At 44.0% G+C, this 22,390-nt stretch overlaps 1 pseudogene across 1 annotated transcript; it reads left to right on the top strand.

The window, feature by feature from the left end:
• Nucleotides 1-2,280: 2,280 nt before the first annotated feature.
• LOC149984570 (uncharacterized) lies at nt 2,281-11,644 on the top strand (annotated as a pseudogene). Its single transcript, XR_016494966.1, has 6 exons — nt 2,281-2,527; nt 2,807-2,900; nt 3,512-3,789; nt 4,027-4,215; nt 10,762-10,889; nt 10,973-11,644. The product of XR_016494966.1 is annotated as an uncharacterized LOC149984570 (transcript).
• Nucleotides 11,645-22,390: the final 10,746 nt, after the last annotated feature.

Here is a 22,390-nt window from a genome sequence, read left to right on the forward strand (position 1 = left end):
TTAGTTGGTCGCGCTAATTAAGCCAAGGTCTAGTGTGTGTGTGTGTGTATGTGTTTGTGAGAGTGCACATTTGTGTATGTGCGTGCATCTGTGTGTGTGCTCAGTGACTGCGTGCATGCCCTCCTGTGTGAGTATATGTGTGTTTGTGTGCCTCCTTATGGTTGCCCTCAGTGGAAGTTAATGTGACCTAATGTGACTAATAATGGGACCTGAGAACCATCAAATTGGCAATTAGCAACAACAGCCCACGAAAAGGTAAATAATCAATTTAATTCAGAGCAGAAAGTCACATCACATTTTCTTAAGAAATTAACTCTTACCTTATTCATAAGTATTCAGACCCTTTGTTATGAGACTCAAAATTGAGATCAGGTGCATCCTTTTTCCAATGATCATCCTTGAGATGTTTCTACAATGTGTTTAGAGTACACCTGTAGTAAATTAAATTGATTGGACATTTTTTGGAAAGGCACACACCTGTCTATATAAGGTCCCAAAGTTTACAGTGCATGTCAGAGCAAAAACCAAGCGATGAAGTCAAAGGAAGTGTCCGGACAGCTCCGAGACAGGATTGTGTTGAGGCACAGATCTGGGGAAGGCTACCAAAAAATGTATGCAGCATTGAAGGTCCCCAAGAACACAGTGGCCTCCATCATTCTTAAATGGAAGAAAATTGGAACAACCAAGACTCTTCCTAGACCTGGCCGTCCGACCAAATAGAGCAATCGGGGTAGAAGGGCCTTGGTCAGGGAGGTGAACAAGAACCTGATGGTCACTCTGACAGAGCGTCAGAGGTCCTCTTTGGAGATGGGAGAACCTTCTAGAATGACAACCATCTCTTCAGCACTCCACCAAACAGGCTCTTATGTTAGAGTGGCCAGACAGAAGCCACTCCTCATTAAAAGGCACATGACACTTGACACTTGGAGTTTGCCAAATGCCACCTAAAGGACTCTCAGGCCATGAGAAACAAGATTCTCTGGTCTGGTGAAACCAAGATTGAATTATTTGGCCTGGCGTCACGTCTGGAGGAAGCCTGGCACTATCCCTAAGGTGAAGCATGCAGGGACCTGGAAACTAGTCTGCATCGAAGGAAATATGAACAGAGCAAAGTACAGAGTTATCCTTGATGAAAATTGTTATGGAGACTGTTACGGAAAACTGTTACGGAGCACTCAAGACCTCAGATTAGGGCGAAGATTCACCTTCCAAAAGGACAACGACCTAAGCATACAGCCAAGGCATACAGCCAAGACAAGTCTCTGAATGTCCTTGAGTGGCCCAGCTAGAGCCCGGACTTGAACCCAATCTAACATTTCTGGAGAGACCTGGAAAGAGCTCTGCAGCGACAATCCCCATCATCCTGATAGAGCTTGAGAGTATCTGCACAGAACAATAGGAGTAACTCTCCAAATATAGGTGTGCCAAGGACGTAACACTTGGCACACCTCGAGGCTGTAATCGTTGCAATGGTGCATCAACAAAGTACTGATTAAAGGGTCTGAATACTTACGTAAAAGTCATATTTCCATTTTTTTATTTTAATAAATGTGCATAAATAAAACGTATTTTGCTTTGTCATTATGGGGTATTGTGTGTAGATTGACGGGAAAAAAAGGATGTAATACATTTTTGAATAAGGCTGTAACGTAACAAAACGTGGAAAAAGTCAAGGGTTCTGAATACACAGTAAAACCTCCAGTGTTACATTCACTGTGTCTAAAGTGATAGACTCCCATAGATTGTTTTAGCAACTGGCAGTGCCAAATGACCCCTATAGTCAGTGCTGATAACTGGTGTTATTGCTAAGGTATAACATTTTACTCTATTAGTGTAGACTTTTACTCGGTAAGTGTAAATATCATCACAACCCCGCCCATAAATTCAGTTTCTGCCTTCAAATGTCCTCTTTTCTCGACGCCATTGTTGGATCAACAAAATCCTAATTTGTTCCACGCACAGGTGAGGTTTAAACAGTTATTCCACTGATATTATTTAGCTCTTTTAATTTAAATACTTGATACTTGGTTGTCAGACTACAGTGTAACATAAAACGCCTAACGGTTTTGATTGTGTGTGTGCAGCTAATTTTAGAGTTACCAGCGTTTCACTTTTTGCATGTATTTGCTAGATTTGCTAACTAGCTCTCCCCTGTCCTGTGCAGTTAGTCTGCACAGGACAGGGGCATGTGTCTCATTTCAGCACCGAGATTTTTTAGCCTCATACTAGTTTGTTCTCTTTATTTCAGCAGCTTACTATATATTGAGGACTAATCTGATTTAAGGTCAGTTGTTTATTTATTCAAATTTTAACTGAAAATTCGACTTGTGGGTCATTCATTCTTCAATTCACTTGCCATCAAATTGAATTTTTACTGCTTTTTTTTACAGCTAATGGAGAGCATACTGAAGAGAAAACCTGGTGGAGAGGTTGTCATCAAAGAATACTCCAAAACTAAAAGCCTGACTGACTGCACCAAATGAAAGATGATCAACATTCTTGTTTCGGCGATGACAGAGACTAACAGGTAAGTTTAAACAAAATATTCATAATGAAAATGGTTGAGCATTACTTGCTCCCATATCTGATGCATGTTAAAAATGACTTCTGTATCAGTATCTCAGTCACATAATTGGTTAGGCTACTGCTGACCATCCACTGCTATTGGTAGAAGATTTATCTTGTATAAAACTCGATGGGCATGATACTGCTTCAAAAATCAACCCTGATATTTAGCTGACTGGGGACCAATGCTGCTTGTGGAGATTATGATTGCTGCCTAAACATAACATTATATTCTTGTCAGGACATCACCACCGTGCAGAGTGCAAGAAACGTTTGCAGAAGGCATCGTCTCCTTGTTCCCATACCTGAAGGATCCCTACCCTGCAAATGTATATGTACATTGGCAAGAAAAAGTATGTGAACCCTTTGGAAATACCTGGATTTCTGCACAAATTGGTCATAAAATTTGATATGATCTTCATCTAGGTCGCAACAATATACAAACACAGTCTGCTTAAACTAATAACACAAACAAGGACACGTTTTCATGTCTTTATTGAACACACCGTGTAAACATTCACAGTGCAGGGTGGGAAAAGTATGTGAACCGTTGGATTTAATAACTGGTTGACCCTCCTTTGGCAGCAATAACCTCAACCAACCTCAACCTCTGTAGTTGTGGATCAGACCTGCACAACAGTCAGGAGGAATGTTGGACTATTCCTCTTCACAAAACTGTATCAGTTCAGCAATATTCTTGGGATGTCTGGTGTGAACTGCTCTTTTTAGGTCATGCCACAGCATCTCAATCGGGTTGAGGTCAGAACTCTGACTGTGCCACTCCAGAAAGCGTAAAGGGTTCACATCCTTTTTCTTGCCACTGTAAGTATACATTACAACTGATAAAGGGCATCTGCATTTAATTAGTCTGGTATGGTATCTGAGCAAATGGGACTTGGTTATTGATTTTTCTTTCAAGATTAGCAACCATTTTCATTTTCTTAAGGCACATTATTACAACCCTAATAGTGGAAAAGGGTACCTCTCGTATAGAATCAAAACCGTTCAGAGGAATTTGGCTTCATCTTAGAAACAGCCCACTCAACTATACCCTGGAGGGCCAACTGCCGAGAGGGAGTCCAGTCCATCCACTTTGGTTACCCTGAGTGAAGACCAGTGCAGCATTCTTCTGATGAAGAAACAGTCAAAGAGAAGATGAAATTGACCTTTCAGTGCTCCACCGTCCAAACCAAATGTCCACGCTTTCTGGATGTGAAGGGCTTGGTAAGACTTTTGTTAAAGAACAGTTTTAAATTGTATAAATTGTGTTTAATCTATAGATGCCAATTCAGGTTGGCCAGTAAATTTAAACAACAACAACACTTCCGTAATAGTAGTTCAATTAATGTGTAGGCTGGTGATTTACTCAAACTCTGTTTTGGAGGTTCATGTGGAATGTTTTATGAGAAAGACATTGACTTGCACACAACTAATGTTTTGTTCTTTGTAAAAAAAAATCAGATTGAACAGGATTTTGTGCTCCTGTTTGGAGATGAAACATCAGCCAAGTTTTTGAAGAGGTGGCCAACTACATTCAAGCAAAAGATCACGCTAAGCAAGACCCTAAGCAAGGCCACTCAGCTGAACTTCAGGAGTTGATCCAGATGGCAGAATCTGCAGTTTATGAGGGACCTGATGCGAATGCTGACGGTTAGATTATCATAATTTATAATTTATATTTCAAATAACTCTGAAATGTTAAAACCTGTTAAGGATATGGCAGACATACGCCCCCTTTGGAGAGATTGGGTACCCCTAGTAAACTGGAAAAAAAATCTGTCAAAAATTGCTAATATATGCAAATAAAAATTATTATTGGATAGAAAACACTCTAAAGATTCTAAAACCGTTGGAATTATGTCTGTAAGTATAGCAGAACTCACAGGGCAGGCATTCTTCCAAACTAGTTTTTGTGGCTATGAAAGTTGGAGCAACTTTGACGTCATGGCCCCCACCCTTCCCAACCAGTTATGATTCTGGGGACACGTTCTATCTCTTCCGCTAGATGTCCTCTTTCAGTAGAGCTTTGAATCGTTCAAATCCCGCGAGAATTGACCCTATGGGAGTGAAATTAGTGCGTGCCACGAGAGAATAGGCTGTGCGTATGGGCGCGAATTGGTCCCAGCCATTCCTTTGTTCCAGCACTCAAGAGAAGGGCAGACGATGGCCGATTGAATTGAAGTTTGTTTTGCGTGTCTAAAACATCATAAAGCTTGCTTCTGCACTTAGTTTGACCTGTTTAGTCGACATATAATATGTCATTTTGAAGTTTTGATGCGCAACTTTTCCGGACCAGAGGACGTTTTGGGTGCATTTCAGCTGATGTTATTAGCAGTAGCTAATACAAAGACGCAAGACTTGAAACCAAACGATGTATTGGGTAAGTATGAAGCCTTCCAGAACATTCTGAACGAAGACCATCGAAGGTAAGGGAATATTTATGCTTAATGTCATGTATTGTCATGTTGTGTCTTTCTGTCCTTTCCTTTCACCCTGTCTCCCTCTGCTGGTCGTATTAGGTTACCTTTTCTCCCCCGCTTTCCCCCAGCTGTTCCTTGTCTCCTCTTGACTACCTCGTCACCCCTTCTCCCACCTGTTCCCCTTTTCCCTCTGATTAGTCCCCTATATCTCTCTCTGTTTTTGTTCCTGTCCTTGTCGGATTCTTGTTTGTTGTGTTTCATGCCTGAGCCAGACTATCGTCATGTTTGCTGTAACCTTGTCCTGTCCTGTCGGAATCTGCCGGTCTATCTGAGCCTACCTATGTTTGGTTATTAAAGAAGCTCTGTTTAAGTTAGTTCGCTTTTGGGTCCTCATTCACTCACCGTAACAGAAGAATCCGACCAAGAATGGACCCAGCGACTTCGGATCCTCTCCACTCAGCCGTCGAGATCCAGGGAGCGATGCTAGGCAGACACGAGCAGGAATTGTCTGCTGCTCGACATGCCGTTGAGACCCTGGCCACCCAAGTCTCCAACCTCACAGAACAGGTTCACCATCTCCGCCTCGATCCACCGGCCACTTCCAGGGCTTTCGAATCTCCGGAGCCCAGAATCAATAACCCGCCGTGTTACTCTGGGGAGCCCACTGAATGCCGCTCGTTCCTCACCCAGTGTGATATTGTGTTTTCTCTCCAGCCCAACACTTACTCCAGGAGCACTGCTCGTGTCGCCTACGTCATATCTCTCCTTATTGGACGGGCTCGTGAGTGGGGCACGGCAATCTGGGAGGCAAGGGCTGAGTGTACTAACCAGTATCAGGACTTTAAGGAGGAGATGATACGGGTTTTTGATCGATCTGTTTTTGGGGAGGAGGCTTCCAGGGTCCTGTCTTCCCTATGTCAAGGTAATCGATCCATAACAGACTACTCTATTGAGTTTCGCACTCTTGCTGCCTCCAGTGGCTGGAACGAGCCGGCTTTGCTCGCTCGTTTTCTGGAGGGTCTCCGCGCAGAGGTAAAGGATGAGATTCTCTCCCGGGAGGTCCCTTCCAGCGTGGATTCCCTGATTGAACTCGCTATTCGCATTGAGCGACGGGTTGATCTTCGTCACCGAGCTCGTGGAAAGGAGCTCGCGTTCTCCGTTGCCCCCCTCTCCGCATCACTACCATCTTCCTCTGCCGGCTCGGGAGCTGAGCCTATGCAGCTGGGAGGTATCCGCATCTCGACTAAGGAGAGGGAACGGAGAATCACCAACCGCCTCTGTCTCTATTGCGGTTCTGCTGGTCATTTTGTCACTTCATGTCCAGTAAAAGCCAGAGCTCATCAGTAAGCGGAGGGCTACTGGTGAGCGCTACTACTCCTGTCTCTCCTTCAAGATCCTGCACTACCTTGTCGGTCCATCTACGCTGGACCGGTTCGTCAGCTTCCTGCAGTGCCTTAATAGACTCTGGGGCGGAGGGCTGTTTTATGGACGAGACCTGGGCTCGGGAACATGACATTCCTCTCAGACAGTTAAGGGAGTCCACGGCCTTGTTCGCCCTGGATGGTAGTCCTCTCCCCAGGATTCAGCGTGAGACGCTACCTTTAACCCTCACTGTTTCTGGTAATCATAGCGAAACCATTTCTTTTTGATTTTTCGTTCACCTTTTACACCTGTTGTTTTGGGCCATCCCTGGCTAGTTTGTCATAATCCTTCCATTAATTGGTCTAGTAATTCTATCCTCTCCTGGAACGTCTCTTGTCATGTGAAATGTTTAATGTCTGCTATCCCTCCTGTTTCCTCTGTCTCTTCTTCACAGGAGGAGCCTGGTGATTTGACAGGGGTGCCGGAGGAATATCACGATCTGCGCACGGTGTTCAGTCGGTCCAGGGCCACCTCTCTTCCTCCACACCGGTCGTATGATTGTAGTATTGATCTCCTTCCGGGAACCACTCCCCCCCGGGGTAGACTATACTCTCTGTCGGCTCCCGAACGTAAGGCTCTCGAGGATTATTTGTCTGTAGCTCTTGACGCCGGTACCATAGTCCCCTCCTCCTCTCCCGCCGGAGCGGGGTTTTTTTTTGTCAAGAAGAAGGACGGGTCTCTGCGCCCCTGCATAGATTATCGAGGGCTGAATGACATAACAGTTAAGAATCGTTATCCGCTTCCTCTTATGTCTTCAGCCTTCGAGATCCTGCAGGGAGCCAGGTTTTTCACTAAGTTGGACCTTCGTAACGCTTACCATCTCGTGCGCATCAGGGAGGGGGACGAGTGGAAGACGGCGTTTAACACTCCGTTAGGGCACTTTGAATACCGGGTTCTTCCTTTCGGCCTCGCTAACGCTCCAGCTGTCTTTCAGGCATTAGTCAATGATGTCCTGAGAGACATGCTGAACATCTTTGTTTTCGTTTACCTTGACGATATCCTGATTTTTTCACCGTCACTCCAGATTCATGTTCAGCACGTTCGACGTGTCCTCCAGCGCCTTTTAGAGAATTGTCTTTTTGTGAAGGCTGAGAAGTGCACTTTTCATGCCTCCTCCGTCACATTTCTCGGTTCTGTTATTTCCGCTGAAGGCATTAAGATGGATCCCGCTAAGGTCCAAGCTGTCATTGATTGGCCCGCCCCTAAGTCACGCGTCGAGCTGCAGCGCTTTCTCGGCTTCGCGAACTTCTATCGTCGTTTCATCCGTAATTTCGGTCAGGTGGCAGCTCCTCTCACAGCCCTTACTTCTGTCAAGACGTGCTTTAAGTGGTCCGTTTCCGCCCAGGGAGCTTTTGATCTCCTCAAGAATCGTTTTACATCCGCTCCTATCCTTGTTACACCTGACGTCTCTAGACAGTTCGTTGTCGAGGTTGACGCGTCAGAGGTGGGCGTGGGAGCCATTCTTTCTCAGCGCTCCCTCTCTGACGACAAGGTCCACCCATGCGCGTATTTTTCTCATCGCCTGTCGCCGTCGGAACGTAACTATGATGTGGGAAACCGCGAACTGCTCGCCATCCGGTTAGCCCTAGGCGAATGGCGACAGTGGTTGGAGGGGGCGACCGTTCCTTTTGTCGTTTGGACTGACCATAGGAACCTTGAGTACATCCGTTCTGCCAAACGACTTAATGTGCGTCAGGCGCGTTGGGCGCTGTTTTTCGCTCGTTTCGAGTTCGTGATTTCTTATCGTCCGGGCTCTAAGAACACCAAGCCTGATGCTTTATCTCGTCTCTTCAGTTCTTCAGTAGCCTCCACTGACCCCGAGGGGATTCTCCCTGAGGGGCGTGTTGTCGGGTTGACTGTCTGGGGAATTGAGAGGCAGGTAAAGCAAGCGCTCACTCACACTCCGTCGCCGCGCGCTTGTCCTAGGAACCTTCTTTTCGTTCCCGTTCCTACTCGTCTGGCCGTTCTTCAGTGGGCTCACTCTGCCAAGTTAGCCGGCCACCCTGGCGTTCGGGGTACGCTTGCTTCCATTCGCCAGCGTTTTTGGTGGCCCACCCGGGAGCATGACACGCGTCGTTTCGTGGCTGCTTGTTCGGTCTGCGCGCAGACTAAGTCCGGTAACTCCCCTCCTGCCGGCCGTCTCAGGCCGCTTCCCATTCCCTCTCGACCGTGGTCTCACATCGCCTTAGATTTTGTCACCGGACTGCCTTCGTCAGCGGGGAAGACTGTTATTCTTACGGTTGTCGATAGGTTCTCTAAGGCGGCTCATTTCATTCCCCTTGCTAAGCTTCCTTCTGCTAAAGAGACGGCACAAATCATCATCGAGAATGTTTTCAGAATTCATGGCCTTCCGTCAGACGTCGTTTCGGACAGAGGTCCGCAATTCACGTCTCAATTTTGGAGGGAGTTTTGCCGTTTGATTGGGGCTTCCGTCAGTCTCTCTTCCGGCTTTCACCCCCAGTCTAACGGTCAAGCAGAACGGGCCAATCAGACTATTGGTCGCATCTTACGCAGTCTTTCTTTTTGCAACCCTGCGTCTTGGTCAGAACAGCTCCCCTGGGCAGAATACGCCCACAACTCGCTTCCTTCGTCTGCGACCGGGCTATCTCCTTTTCAGAGTAGCCTCGGGTACCAGCCTCCGCTGTTCTCATCTCAGTTCGCCGAGTCCAGCGTCCCCTCCGCTCAGGCTTTTGTCCAACGTTGCGAGCGCACCTGGAAGAGGGTCAGGTCTGCACTTTGCCGTTATAGGACGCAGACTGTGAGGGCTGCTAATAAGCGTAGAACTAAGAGTCCTAGACATTGTCGCGGTCAGAGAGTTTGGCTCTCCACTCAGAACCTTCCCCTTAAGACGGCTTCTCGCAAGTTGACCCCGCGGTTCATTGGTCCGTTCCGTATTTCTCGGGTCATTAATCCTGTCGCAGTTCGACTTCTTCTTCCGCGATACCTTCGTCGCGTCCACCCGGTCTTCCATGTCTCCTGTATCAAGCCCGTTCTTCGCGCCCCCGCTCGTCTTCCCCCCCCCCCCATCCTTGTCGAGGGCGCACCCATCTACAGGGTCCGCAGGATTTTGGACATGCGTCCTCGGGGCCGTGGTCACCAGTACCTCGTTGATTGGGAGGGGTACGGTCCTGAGGAGAGGAGTTGGGTTCCCTCTCGGGACGTGCTGGACCGTGCGCTGATCAAGGATTTCCTCCGTTGCCGCCAGGTTTCCTCCTCGAGTGCGCCAGGAGGCGCTCGGTGAGTGGGGGGGTACTGTCATGTATTGTCATGTTGTGTCTTTCTGTCCTTTCCTTTCACCCTGTCTCCCTCTGCTGGTCGTATTAGGTTACCTTTTCTCCCCCGCTTTCCCCCAGCTGTTCCTTGTCTCCTCTTGACTACCTCGTCACCCCTTCTCCCACCTGTTCCCCTTTTCCCTCTGATTAGTCCCCTATATCTCTCTCTGTTTTTGTTCCTGTCCTTGTCGGATTCTTGTTTGTTGTGTTTCATGCCTGAGCCAGACTATCGTCATGTTTGCTGTAACCTTGTCCTGTCCTGTCGGAATCTGCCGGTCTATCTGAGCCTACCTATGTTTGGTTATTAAAGAAGCTCTGTTTAAGTTAGTTCGCTTTTGGGTCCTCATTCACTCACCGTAACACTTAAATCTGTGTTTCTGTTGACTCCAACATTACGTGGAAATGTAGCTTGGAACTGAGCGCTGTCTCAGCATATGGAATAGTGTGCGATTTCTGTAACGTTAAAAATAAATCTAACACAGCGGTTGCATAAAGAAGCAGTGTATCTTTCTAACTATATGTAGAACATGTATATTTAGTCAAAGTTTGTGATGTCTATTTACGTTATCTTGCCGCGCTACATAGATTTCCTGCGGGCATTTTTGAGTAATTTCTGAACGTGAACTCACTGTAAATGGACATTTATGGATATAAATTGATATTGAAAAAAATATATATGTACTGTGTAACATGTCATATTACTGTCATCTGATGAAGATTTTCAAAAGGTTAGTGAGCGATTTATTTTTTTATCCTGCGTTTGTTGATTGCATGTTTTGGCTATTCAAATGAGCTGTGTCTGGTGGTGGTTTTACATAAATATGTGCTATGTTTTCGCCGTAAAACATTTTAGAAATCTGACTTGCTGGCTAGATGAACAAGGTGTTTATCTTTCATTTGAGCTATTGGACTTGTTAATGTGTGGAGGTTAAATATTTTTAAGAATATTTTTGCGTTCCATGCGCCACCGTTTCAGCTGAACGTGGGAGGGTTGATCCCCAATTGGGAACCAGTATCGTAGACAGGTTAATGTCGCTGATGATGGAATTGACCATTTTAATCAGGATCTCTTCTTTGTTTAGGATGGGACGATGACCTTTCCTCCATACTTCTCTTGCCCCGTTTGATTCCTCCATCATCGTACGGATGCAAAAGACCAGACAACATGTCTGCATCCCAAGCTGAACAGCATCTTGTGATATTCTAAAAGGTTTGTATTGGCATTCTTATTCTTGGACAGTGCTGCAGCCGTTATGATGAACTAATGATGGTGTTCGTTTTTGTCATCTTCAGGCAGGAACCAGTATACAGGAGCACCTTGATGCGATTGACCAGAGCTGCCAACCATATATTCTTGCAGTCGGGACCAGGAAGAGCAGCATCCATGCTTACTTCATCATCCTGGAGAAGTGAGCCTTGCCGTGCAAGTCAACGAGCGCTCTTGGTGCCATCAATGAGCTTTTCAAGAGTCACCTAGCTTTTGGTACTGCTTACAATACAATGCTGTGCAACATGTACACCTTCTTACAGACAACTGTGTACAACATAGACATTGAGAAGGTTAAGGAGACTCCAAGGGTTGCTTAGCTCAGAGCTAAACTGCTGCACTAATGCTGATTAGGTTATGATGATATGGCTTGTTTGCCAAACTAGTCATGGAAGTACCAACTTGATCGTGAAGCATCTCAATTTGATGCATGGAATGTGCCCTGTTAGAACTTAGACTAAAATGTGGTCAAGCAGATTGTTGTCGTGTATTTGGTACATTTTCAGGCTTTAGGAAGCATTTGAACAAGGCACATTCTGGAGACTGTCAAATTTTGTTAAACACTAACTTGGATGCTAATACAGCTGTTGATAATCAGCCAAGTAATACTGATTTTCCTTCCAATTCTAGTTGTAACAATGTTTTACCAATATCTAACAAGAACACACTTGATACGTGTGCGTCTGCTATTGCACAACTGCAGGCTGCAGGTATAGGTCAGACGATTGCAAATAGTTTTGTATCTTCCATGGAAGAAGCAGTTCAAGAGATACAAGGTCAAGCTAAAGCAACCGCTCTTACATGTATATCTTCAAAAGACACAGGAACTGTCAAAAAAATCCAACATTCTTTTCAGGATATTGAAAATCCTTTCATATTGTTGAATTTGGTATCAAAACTAAGTGCTTATTTCATACAAAAATGGGGAACAGTTCAACCAGTTGAGAAAGTCCTTGGTGTTAGATTTGATAATAGAAGAAACACAACTACTGGAAGTCATGATCAAATAGTCAGAACTGATATGTAACGACGTTCGTCTGTAGGAGGAGAAGCGGACCAAAACGCAGCGTGGTGGTTGTTCATTGTATTTTAATGAAGACACTATACATGAACAAACTAACGAAAACAAGAAACGTGAGAACTCAAAACAGCCCGATCTGGTGCAAACACAAAGACAGGAACAATCACCCACCAACACACAGTGAAACCCAGGCTACCTAAGTATGATTCTCAATCAGAGACAACTAATGACACCTGCCTCTGATTGAGAACCATACTAGGCCGAAAACATAGAACTGCCCCACAACATAGAAAAACAAACATAGACTGCCCACCCAACTCACGCCCTGACCATACTAAATAAATACAACACAAAGGAAATAGAGGTCAGAACGTGACATGATAAATGTTCTTACGTTCCAATTCTCCAGACATTGCAATCAATTTTGAAGAACTCAAACACAAGTGGCATGTTAAACTCGGGGCACAAAATATGGAGTTTACTTTGATTTGGAAGATGGACTATATATGAAGAGGCATCCTCTCTTTTCTAAAGAGAAAAATGCATCGCAAATTCAACTATTTTATGATGACTTTGAGACTGCTAATCCATTGGGATCAAAAAAAGGTATTCACAAGTTGGGAGGTATATACTTTACTTTGAGAAATGTTACCCCAAAGTTTAATTCAATGTTGGTAAATATTAACTTATGTACACTCTTCCATACCCAGGACCTTAACTTATGTACACTCTCCCATACCCAGGACCTTAACTTATGTACACTCTCCCATACCCAGGACCTTAACTTATGTACACTCTCCCATACCCAGGACCTTAACTTATGTACACTCTCCCATACCCAGGACCTTAACTTATGTACACTCTCCTATACCCAGGACCTTAACACTTATGGATTTGATTCCATTCATGAGCCAATAGTAAGCGATTTTAAAGTGCTTGAGACTGAAGGTATTGAAGTCCCCTTCTTCAGTGGTCGTATACACGGCAGTATTGTTCAAGTAACTGGAGGAAATTTTGCTATGCAATGCCTGTTTGGTTTTATGGAATCATTTAGTGCTCGTTATTGTTGCCGTTTTTTTGCCTCACTGAGAAAGTGGATTTTCAAACTGTGTTCTCTGAGCTTGACCCAAGAGTGACTTTGCGAACAAAACACATACACTCAGACCATTGTCAAACTATTCAGTCAAACCCAAAACTACCTCATGTGTACAGTGTGAAGTATGCTTGCTTATTGAACTCTCTGCAGTACTTCAATACTACTTTATGTTGATATAATACATGACATTTTAGAAGGAGTTGTACAATTTTAAGTAAAACTTGTGTTACAGTATATACAAGCCAACTTTGTGACTGATAATGATGTGTATGGTAGAGTTCATTCATTTAACTGTGAATACACAGAGAGGAGGAATCATCCACCTGCACTCAAATTGGATGATGGGAGCAATGATGTGGGTCTAAATGCTATTCAGTCTTGGCGTCTTCTCCGTAATATGCCATCAATATTTGGTGATCTGGTACAGAAAGATGATAAATACTGGCAGCTGTTTCTGTTGCTACTACAAATTGTAAATATTGTGTTTTCTCCTATTCTAACAGAGGGCATAACTATCTATCTGGAGCACTTAATTGCTGAACATCATAGGCTGTTCAAGTCTCTGTTCCCTGACAGAAATCTGTTACCGAAACACCTCTTCATGATACATTATCCTTGTTGTATAAGGAATATTGGGACCATCATTTCTTTAAAAAGCAACAGAAGAGTTTTAAGAATGTCACTATGACCTTAGCCAAGAAACACCAAAATGACATGGCATATAATTGAGAAATGTTCAGCCAGGATAGACTAGCTATAGGTCCAGGAAAGATGTCAGGCTCAATGACCTAAAATAAGGCCATGAGATTGCTGCCAAGCTGAATGTCTCAGTGTACACACATGTTTTGTCAGTTAAATGGGTAAAGCCCCATGGTATAGAATATCGTCTTGATATTGTCATATGTGTTGATGTAGTCATTGAAATGCCAGTATTTTACAAAATAAAGGCTATATTGTTCTGAAAGAGGAATGTTTTTTTGGTTGGGTCAGCTCTTGAAACCTGAAGTTTTGATGATCATTTGCATGCATTTAAAGTTGTTTTGAAGTGAAGTCCACCATGCGAGGTATTTCATGTAAATGACATCATGTACCACAAACCTTTCAAATGGAGTCATTTTGTGTTGTTGTTGCCTACATTGTCCCCTACTGTCACTTGATAACAGTTTAAGCCAGGGCTGAGACTTATGGTTTGGTCATAATAAACATTCAACATTAAAGTAACAGATTTGCTTGAGTTTGTTGTGAAATTCCAAGTGCTTTTACAAAAATGTAATTTACATTTACATGGGGGAAGAGTAAATAAATTAACACTGAATAAAGTAAACACATTTGTACTCTTAATAGTAGCCACCCTAGACGAACACTAGTGAGTGTCACTATAACACTCAAAGCGTTGATTACCTCTTAGTGTTAAATTTGATCAACACCAGCCAGTTTAGTACATTGTTAACTTTTTGCCCTCATCATTGTTAAATCAACACTAGAAATGTAACACTTTGATCAGTGTACTTTTTACACTGTGTAGAGTGGGACCATATGTACTCACTGACAGTGTTACATTTAACATTTACTGTGTACTTTCCGAATGCACTGTATATAAGAAAGATCTGTATCCCACCCTATTCCTTACATAATGCATTACTTTTGACCTGGTCCCTATGTGCTGTGATCAAAAGTAGTGCACTATATGGAAAAGGGTGCTATTTGGGATGGATCCTATTGTTGCTGAGGGAGAAGATAGGCTGTGTAGGCATGGAAGGAGTTAACACTATAGCTGCTATTTCAGTGATCTTCAAAAGGCAATGGGTCAGAAAGGTAGAACAAATAAACAAAGCTTGTTAAATCCAATTGATCCATTTAGTGGATCAGAAACTTAAACAAAATACATTTGGCCAACAGGAACAGGCTCTTCTCCACATTAAAAGATACATGAGCCATTTATTCACACGAAAACTGAATGGGAAATGAATGAGGAATATTATACAGCATTAGTCTGAAAACAGTTATTTTACCCCTTTCAATCAAAATGTATCTTGTTTTCACCTTTAAATAGCAATTTCAAAAGAAGATGTAGCCTAAATCAAACAAATTATGACCACTGAAGGACATTTTCTATGGAATTAACACTTTGTCCCATAATAATGTCATTACAACTCTCCACAAACCACTAAGGAATGTCAAACCTTAAACACTTTAAATTCATTCACATTTTTTGTATTATCCTTTTTGTTTGATATTTACAATTATATTTGCATGATAACAGGGAATAGGCCCATGCATGTACCGATAATATATCAACTTTATTATTAAATTGATCATTAGTATTTTAGTAGAATACAATATCTGGAATTTATGACAACCCTGTGTATCAGTGTGTCTGTCACAACTTCCGCCGAAGTCGGTCCCTCTCCTTGTTCGGGCGGTGTTCGGCGGTCGACGTCCCCGACCTTCTAGCCATCAATGATCCATTTTTCTTTTTCCATTGGCTTTGTCTTGTCTTCCTTCACACCTGGTTACAATCCCATCAATTACATGTTGTGTATTTAACCCTCTGTTTCCCCTCATGTCCTTGTCGGAGATTGTTTTATTGTATGTGATTGTGCTGGTATGTGTTTGGTGTACCCCGGCCATTGAGGAGCGCGTCCAGGAGCATGCAGTTACGCTTCACCATCTTGGCGTCGCCATGGATCGCGTTGTCCAGACAATGGACCGCAGGGAGAGACAGGGAGTTTTTCCAGCGCCTCCACCAGCACAACCGGGGTCTCTCTTGAGCACCCCTTTCCCACCTGAACCCAGTGGGATCCGTTTCTCCTTGCCCCAGGAGTACAACGGGATGGCTCCAGGGGTTCTTGTTACAATTAAACCTGTATCTGGCCACCGTCCACCTGGCTCCATCGGACCGTGAGAGAGTGTCCGCCCTCGTCTTGTTTCTCACCGGGAGAGCCCTGGAGTAGGCCAACGTCGTATGGAGAGAGGGAGATGCGGCGGTGGACCAGTTTGAGAAGTTCACCGGCCGTTTCTGGACAGTCTTCGACCACCCGCCCGAGGGTAGAGTGGCGGGTGAGCGCCTCTGCCATCTGAGGCAGGAGACGAGGAGCGCCCAGGAGTTCACCCTGGAGTTTAGGACCCTGGCTCCCGGCGCAGGATGGAAAAACAGGGCCCTGATCGACCATTATCGTTGCAGTCTGCGCGAGGACGTCCATCGGGAGCTGGCCTGCAAAGACACCACCTTCACATTTGACCAGCTGGTGGACCTGTCCATCCTGTCCATCCATTTTACATCGTATTACTACATGTTTACATTTCCTGCTGTGCAGGTACATTCTCAGTAACAAAATAGTGATCAAATTAAGATCCAACATCTGTAAATAATAACCTTTTTTACCACATTGTTGGTTTGATTAAATTCCTGTTCCTCTCCCCTCTCACAGACTGGCCCCCGGTGCTTCTGTGGGAATCAGCCAATAAGGAACAGGAGTGAGGATTAGTGGGATCCTGAGAGGAATTTAAAACAAGAGGAAACATTAACAGGAAAATAAAAGACAGGAAGCGGGGTTAACTGCCACTTCTCTCCTCCCTGTTACTAGGCCCATTTTTTGCCCAATTATCCTTGGTTAACGGGATTAATTACTCAAACTTCTTGTGTGAGCGTCTGTGTGTGTTACTACGCGCCTGTGTTTCTTTTCTTTCCCCCAAGCAAACGGCCAATAAATCCTGAGCTGTGGCAGAGAGAGCCCAAGAGGCCGGGCCACCTAATTAGCATAACAAGTTAGAAAATCATTATGGCCTTAAAGTGCTTGGAGAGAAAAAACATCAGAAGCACACAGGATGCAGGCCAGGGGTTTAGGATGGTTATTTAATTGAATAAAAATGTTTGGGGAGGCTTCGGGGAGAGTGGGGAAAGGGGAACCTAACATGAGGGGCTAGGCAAGGGGAGGGAACAAACACAAATTGAGGGCCTTACTTCCGTAGGTGGGCCTGAGACACAGGCACACACATACACAAACACACTCACATACACAAACCTCCATTGTTAAATTGTTAAATTGATATGGTTTTGAACATTGTGGAATTGTACACATATAAATGTTATGCACAGATGCATAGTGCACACACTATCATCCATGGCCACAAAATGTGCAGCACCTGTATAATAATAGCAAGGCTATTGATACACAGCATACACACTGAACTTCAGTCCATCCCAGTCTAGGCCAGGACTATGATCTCTCTCTGCCTCTGCCATGCTCGACACCACAGAGTCAGGGGGTAGAAACAGGTGTTTTCTAGCCAACCAGTTTAGTGTGAGTCTCACCCAATCGCCTGCTTTCGCTAACCTGTCCTGACAAGTACCCAGATTAACGTAATCTTATATCAGTGCAGAGGAGCAGAAGGGAGCAGATGGACCCCTCACTTCACCTCCCTCACACACACACACACACACGCACGCAAGTACACACACACCGTCAGACCTAACTGCAGAGTGCTTAGCGTGCACAGTACCTGGGCCCCAGCCAGTTCAATCAGTAGTCTCAGCAAATTGCCACAGCTTCACAGGGAATACTAGGCACCATCTTTATACAGTATTCTCTCTCACTAGGAGAATGCCCGTGCTAATTTCCCAAACAACCCTCTAACCCCTCTCCTCTACAGAAGACTCAAAAGTGATATTACCAAATAAAATCACTAAAGTGAATAGTACAAAAAGCCCCCCAAAAACACATGAGGCTCCAGGCTGAATGGTGAATTGAATAGGGGATTTTCAGCTAACACTTGTCATCTGCTGTGTGGAAAAGGGAGCTGTGTGGAGCTTGTCTTTTTACAGTTTCTCTGGTAAACCTCAACAACTTTGCTAAACTGAGCAGATGGCGATGCTAATTAAGGCTGCTCTGCCTATAAGTTTGTTTATAAAGAGAGAAGCGGCTTTCAGACATCTTGACACATTTTATTAACATATCATATCTAAAAGCTATGCCTTCTGATACCCAGCGGGCTCTTTAGCGAAACACACACACATGCAGACACACAGGCACACACGTGTGTGTGTACACATTGTACACACTAGGGAAACAATAAAAGACATCCATGCGAAACGAAACACCCTGTATGCACGCTCATGAATATCCAATCAAATCAAAGTTTATTGGTCGCCGATACAGTTTTTCAGATTTTATCGCAGGTACAGCGAAATGCTTATGTTTCTAGCTCCAACAATGCAGCAATATCTAGCAATACAATAACAATACACACATAATCCCTTTTATTATGAACAATAAATTAAGAAATATTTGAATGAGCAATGTCAGAGTCCAGAATGCAAATTAATATGTATGCACAGTACCATTCAAAAGTTTGGACACATAACATGTGTCATGTAGTAACCAAAAACGTGTCAAACAAATCAATACATATTTTACATTTGAGATTCTTCAAAGTAGCCACCCTTTTCCTTGATGACAACTTTGCACACTCTTGGCGTTCCCTCAAAAAGCTTCATGAGTTCGTCACCTGGAATGCATTTCAATTAACAGGTGTGTCTTGTTAAAAGTTTGTGGAATTTCATTTCTTCTTAATGTGTTTGAGCCAATCAGTTGTGTTGTGACAAAGTACGGATGGTATACAGAAGGTGGTCCTTTTTGGTATAAGACCAAGTCCATATTATGGCAAGAACAGCTCAAATAAGCAAAGAGAAATGACAGTCCATCAATACTTTAAGACATGAAGGTCAGTCAATCTGGAAAATGTCAAGAACTTTGAAAGTTTCTTCAAGTGCAGTGAGGACCGCCACAGGAAAGGAAGACCCGGAGTTACCTCTTCTGCAGAGGATAACTTCAGGAGAGTTACCAGCCTCAGAAATTGCAGCTCAAATAAATGCTTCACAGAGTTCACAAAGTAACAGATACATCTCAACATCAACTGTTCAGAGGAGACTGCATGAATTAGGCCTTCATGTTTGAATGCTGCAAAGAAAGCACTACTAAAGTACACCAATAACACGAAGAGACATGCTTGGGCCAAAAAACATGAGTAATGGACATTAAACCGGTGGAAATCTGTCTTTTGGTCTGATGAGTCCAAATTTGAGATTTTTGGTTCCAACCACCGTGTCTTTGTGAGACGCAGAGAAGGTGATGATCTCTGCATGTGTGGTTCCCACCGTGAAGCATGGAGAAGGAGGTGTGATGTGACTACCTGGCATAATGACTCCTTGCTGTTCCCAGTCCACCTGGCTGTGCTGCTGCTCCAGTTTCAACTGTTCTGCCTGCGGCTATGGAACCCTGACATGTTCACCGGACGTGCTACCTGTCCCAGACCTGCTGTTTTCAACTCTCTAGAGACAGCATGAGCGGTAGAGATACTCTCAATGGGTTAGACCGCAGAGTGAAGGAAAAGTGAAGTGAAGGAAAAGTGCTAAGTATATGAGGGAACTCCTTAAAGACTGTTGGAAAAGCATTGCAAGAATGTGCAAGGTTGTCATCAAGAAAAAGGGTCAGCTCCTTCATTTTGATGATGTTGAGGGAGAGGTTGTTTCCTGCCACCACTCTGCCAGGGCTCTCACCTCCCTGCAGGCTTTCTCATTGTTGTTGGTAATCAGGCCTACCGCTGTTGTGCTGTCAGCAAACTTCATGATTGACCTAGAGACGTGTGTGGCCACGCAGTCATTGGTGAACAGGGAGTACAGAAGGTGGCTGAGTATGCACCCCTGTGGGGCACACGTTTTGAGGATCAGTGTGGCAGAGGTGTTGTAGCCTACCTCCACCTGGGGTTGGCCCGTCAAGAATTCTAAGACCCATTTGCATAGGGAGGGGTTCAGACCCAGGACCCTGAGCTTAGTGATGAGCTTGGAGGGAATTAGGGTATTGAAGGCTGAGCTGTATTCGATTAACATCATTCTTGCATTGCACCTTGTCCAGGTGGGAGTGTATAGCGCATTGGCGTTTTGTTGTCCTTTGATCTAAGGGGCGGTATGCAAATTGTACTGGGTATAGGACGTCGGGTAAGCTGGAGGTGATATGATTCTTAACTAGCCTTTCAAAGCAATTCATGATGACAGAAGTGAGCGCTACGGGACAATAATCATTCAGTTCAGTTACCTTCGCTTTCTCAGGTACACAAACAATGGTGGACATCTTGAAGGAAGTGGGGAGAGCAAGCTGGGGTAAGGAAAGATTGAATATGTCTGTAAACACTCTGAGGATGCATCTTGGGATGCAGTCTGAGCTTGAAACTCTTACTCGCGTCAGCCATGGAGATCGGGAGCACACAGTCCTTGTGAGCGGCGGGGGTCCATGACGGTGGCTCGGTGTTGTTTTCCTCGAAGAAGGGGTTTAGCTTGTCCGGGAGTGAGGCGTTGATGTCTGTGAAGTGGCTGGCTTTCCGTTTATAATCCTTCATGCGTCTCGTGACTGATCAATTGGATTTTGACTGGGATGAATATCACATATGAGGGTGTGTATATATGAGTGAATGTGTGCACACACCCTTTTTGCATGTGTGTATTCTTGCACCAGGTGTGTGTGTGTGAAACATGTATCCATGTCTCTCTCTCTGTCACTGTAGTCCCAGAGTAGATTCACCCCCTGTAGTTCTGACAGCTTTCACTAATGTCTGGCGGGACACACGTAAGATGATGTCACAAACAGATAGGGACACTCCGCTCCCAGAGGTGCCCAAGGTACTCTTGGGTGGTATATATATATATATATACACATGTGTCTCGTGACTCGTGACGCATGTATATATATATATAGAGAGAGAGAGAGAGAGAGAGAAAGAGAGAGAGAGAGAGAAATAAGATCTCACAGTTTCCATTTGAAATTCAACATATTATGGATGTTTTTTTACACATTCATTGGGTATGGTTACAGGCTTAATTCTGTGTGGTTACCGGGTTAAAACAGAAACAACTCAAAGGATTAAGTTTAGGTATTCCTTCATAGTGGTTAATGTTAGGGAAATGGTTTGTGAAAGGCTTAAAAAGTAATAATAATACTAAAGGAAGCGCTATTACCATCGAGTATCATCAAGTATTCCTACGGCTTGCTAGAGCATTGTGAACTGTGGTGCTGCCGTGGTCTAGGCAGTGTGCTTTGTTGCTAAGTATCATGAGTTCAATCTCAGACCTGGGCACTTGTTTTTCTTTTTTTTTGGTAAGTGCTGAGAAAGGAATATATATTGACGTTCTGGGGACCTTTTCAGCAAGTATATCCACCTGCACACAAGTGCCCAAACATACGCACACACACGATTCTATGAAATTCAATGTTTCTTTTTACTATGGATGCATTGTTACTAAAGAGCAATGTTAATACCCAGTGTTTCAACAAATGTTTCTGTTAAACTAGTCTGATGGTTACAGCGCACCTGCAGGGTCCAACAATGAAAGGCTATGAAAACCCGGCCCCTGTTTGTATGGTGGTTAGGAAAGACTGATGGACACACATTGCCATAGCGATCCTGGCTAAGAGGCTTACATATGCCCCATGTCGATGGTTACCGGGAGGACACCCACATTGCCATGGTGATGATGGAAGGAGAGAGGCATGCCAACCAATAAGATGACAGGCACCAGGCAGGGGAGTTCCAGCCTGTAATATTATGACAAGAAAATGTCAGTATACCTGTCTTGGTCAACTCATGGAATAAAGCCTGGCCATTCTAAGATTAAGTAAATATCTATCTGCCTGTTTTAGTACATTATGGAAGTTTTTCCTGGGTAAGGTATTTTTACTGGGTATACTACCTATATGAAAAAAGTATGCATGCATGACAGTAAGTCACATTGAATAAAAGCATCTGCTAAAAGGTATATACTATTATAGATATTTTTCACCAAAGTTTTATGGTATAATACAATTCAATAGCAGCTACATTATACAGTTTAGTCTAAACTCCAGCAACAGCTTTACTCTAAAAAACAAATTCAAAACAAATCCTGACTATCAAGAAATACTAAATACATAAAATCAGTGGTTTGGTCCTACACTTGGCGAGACTTGGGTGACTAGACTTGGGTGATTCGAGTCTTGTACTTTCCTTTGACACCGCCTAGTATATAGGTCTTGAATGGCATGAAGCTTGGCCCCAGTGATGTACTGGGCCATACGCACTACCCTCTGTAGCGCCTTACTGTCAGATGCTGAGCAGTTGCCATAACAGGCGGTGATGCAACCGGTCAGGATGCTCTCAATGGTATGACAAGTATATTAATGCACAACTATAAGCTTTAAAAAACACAATGGCTAACATAAAATAATCCTACAGATTAAACACAGCATAAATGATGGATAGGACACATGTAAATAAGGAGCTTCAAAGTTGTATTAT

Source organism: Oncorhynchus mykiss, chromosome 3, assembly GCF_057628025.1.
Source record: "Oncorhynchus mykiss isolate SJ-2025 chromosome 3, ASM5762802v1, whole genome shotgun sequence".
In the NCBI taxonomy this organism is placed as follows: domain Eukaryota; kingdom Metazoa; phylum Chordata; class Actinopteri; order Salmoniformes; family Salmonidae; genus Oncorhynchus; species Oncorhynchus mykiss.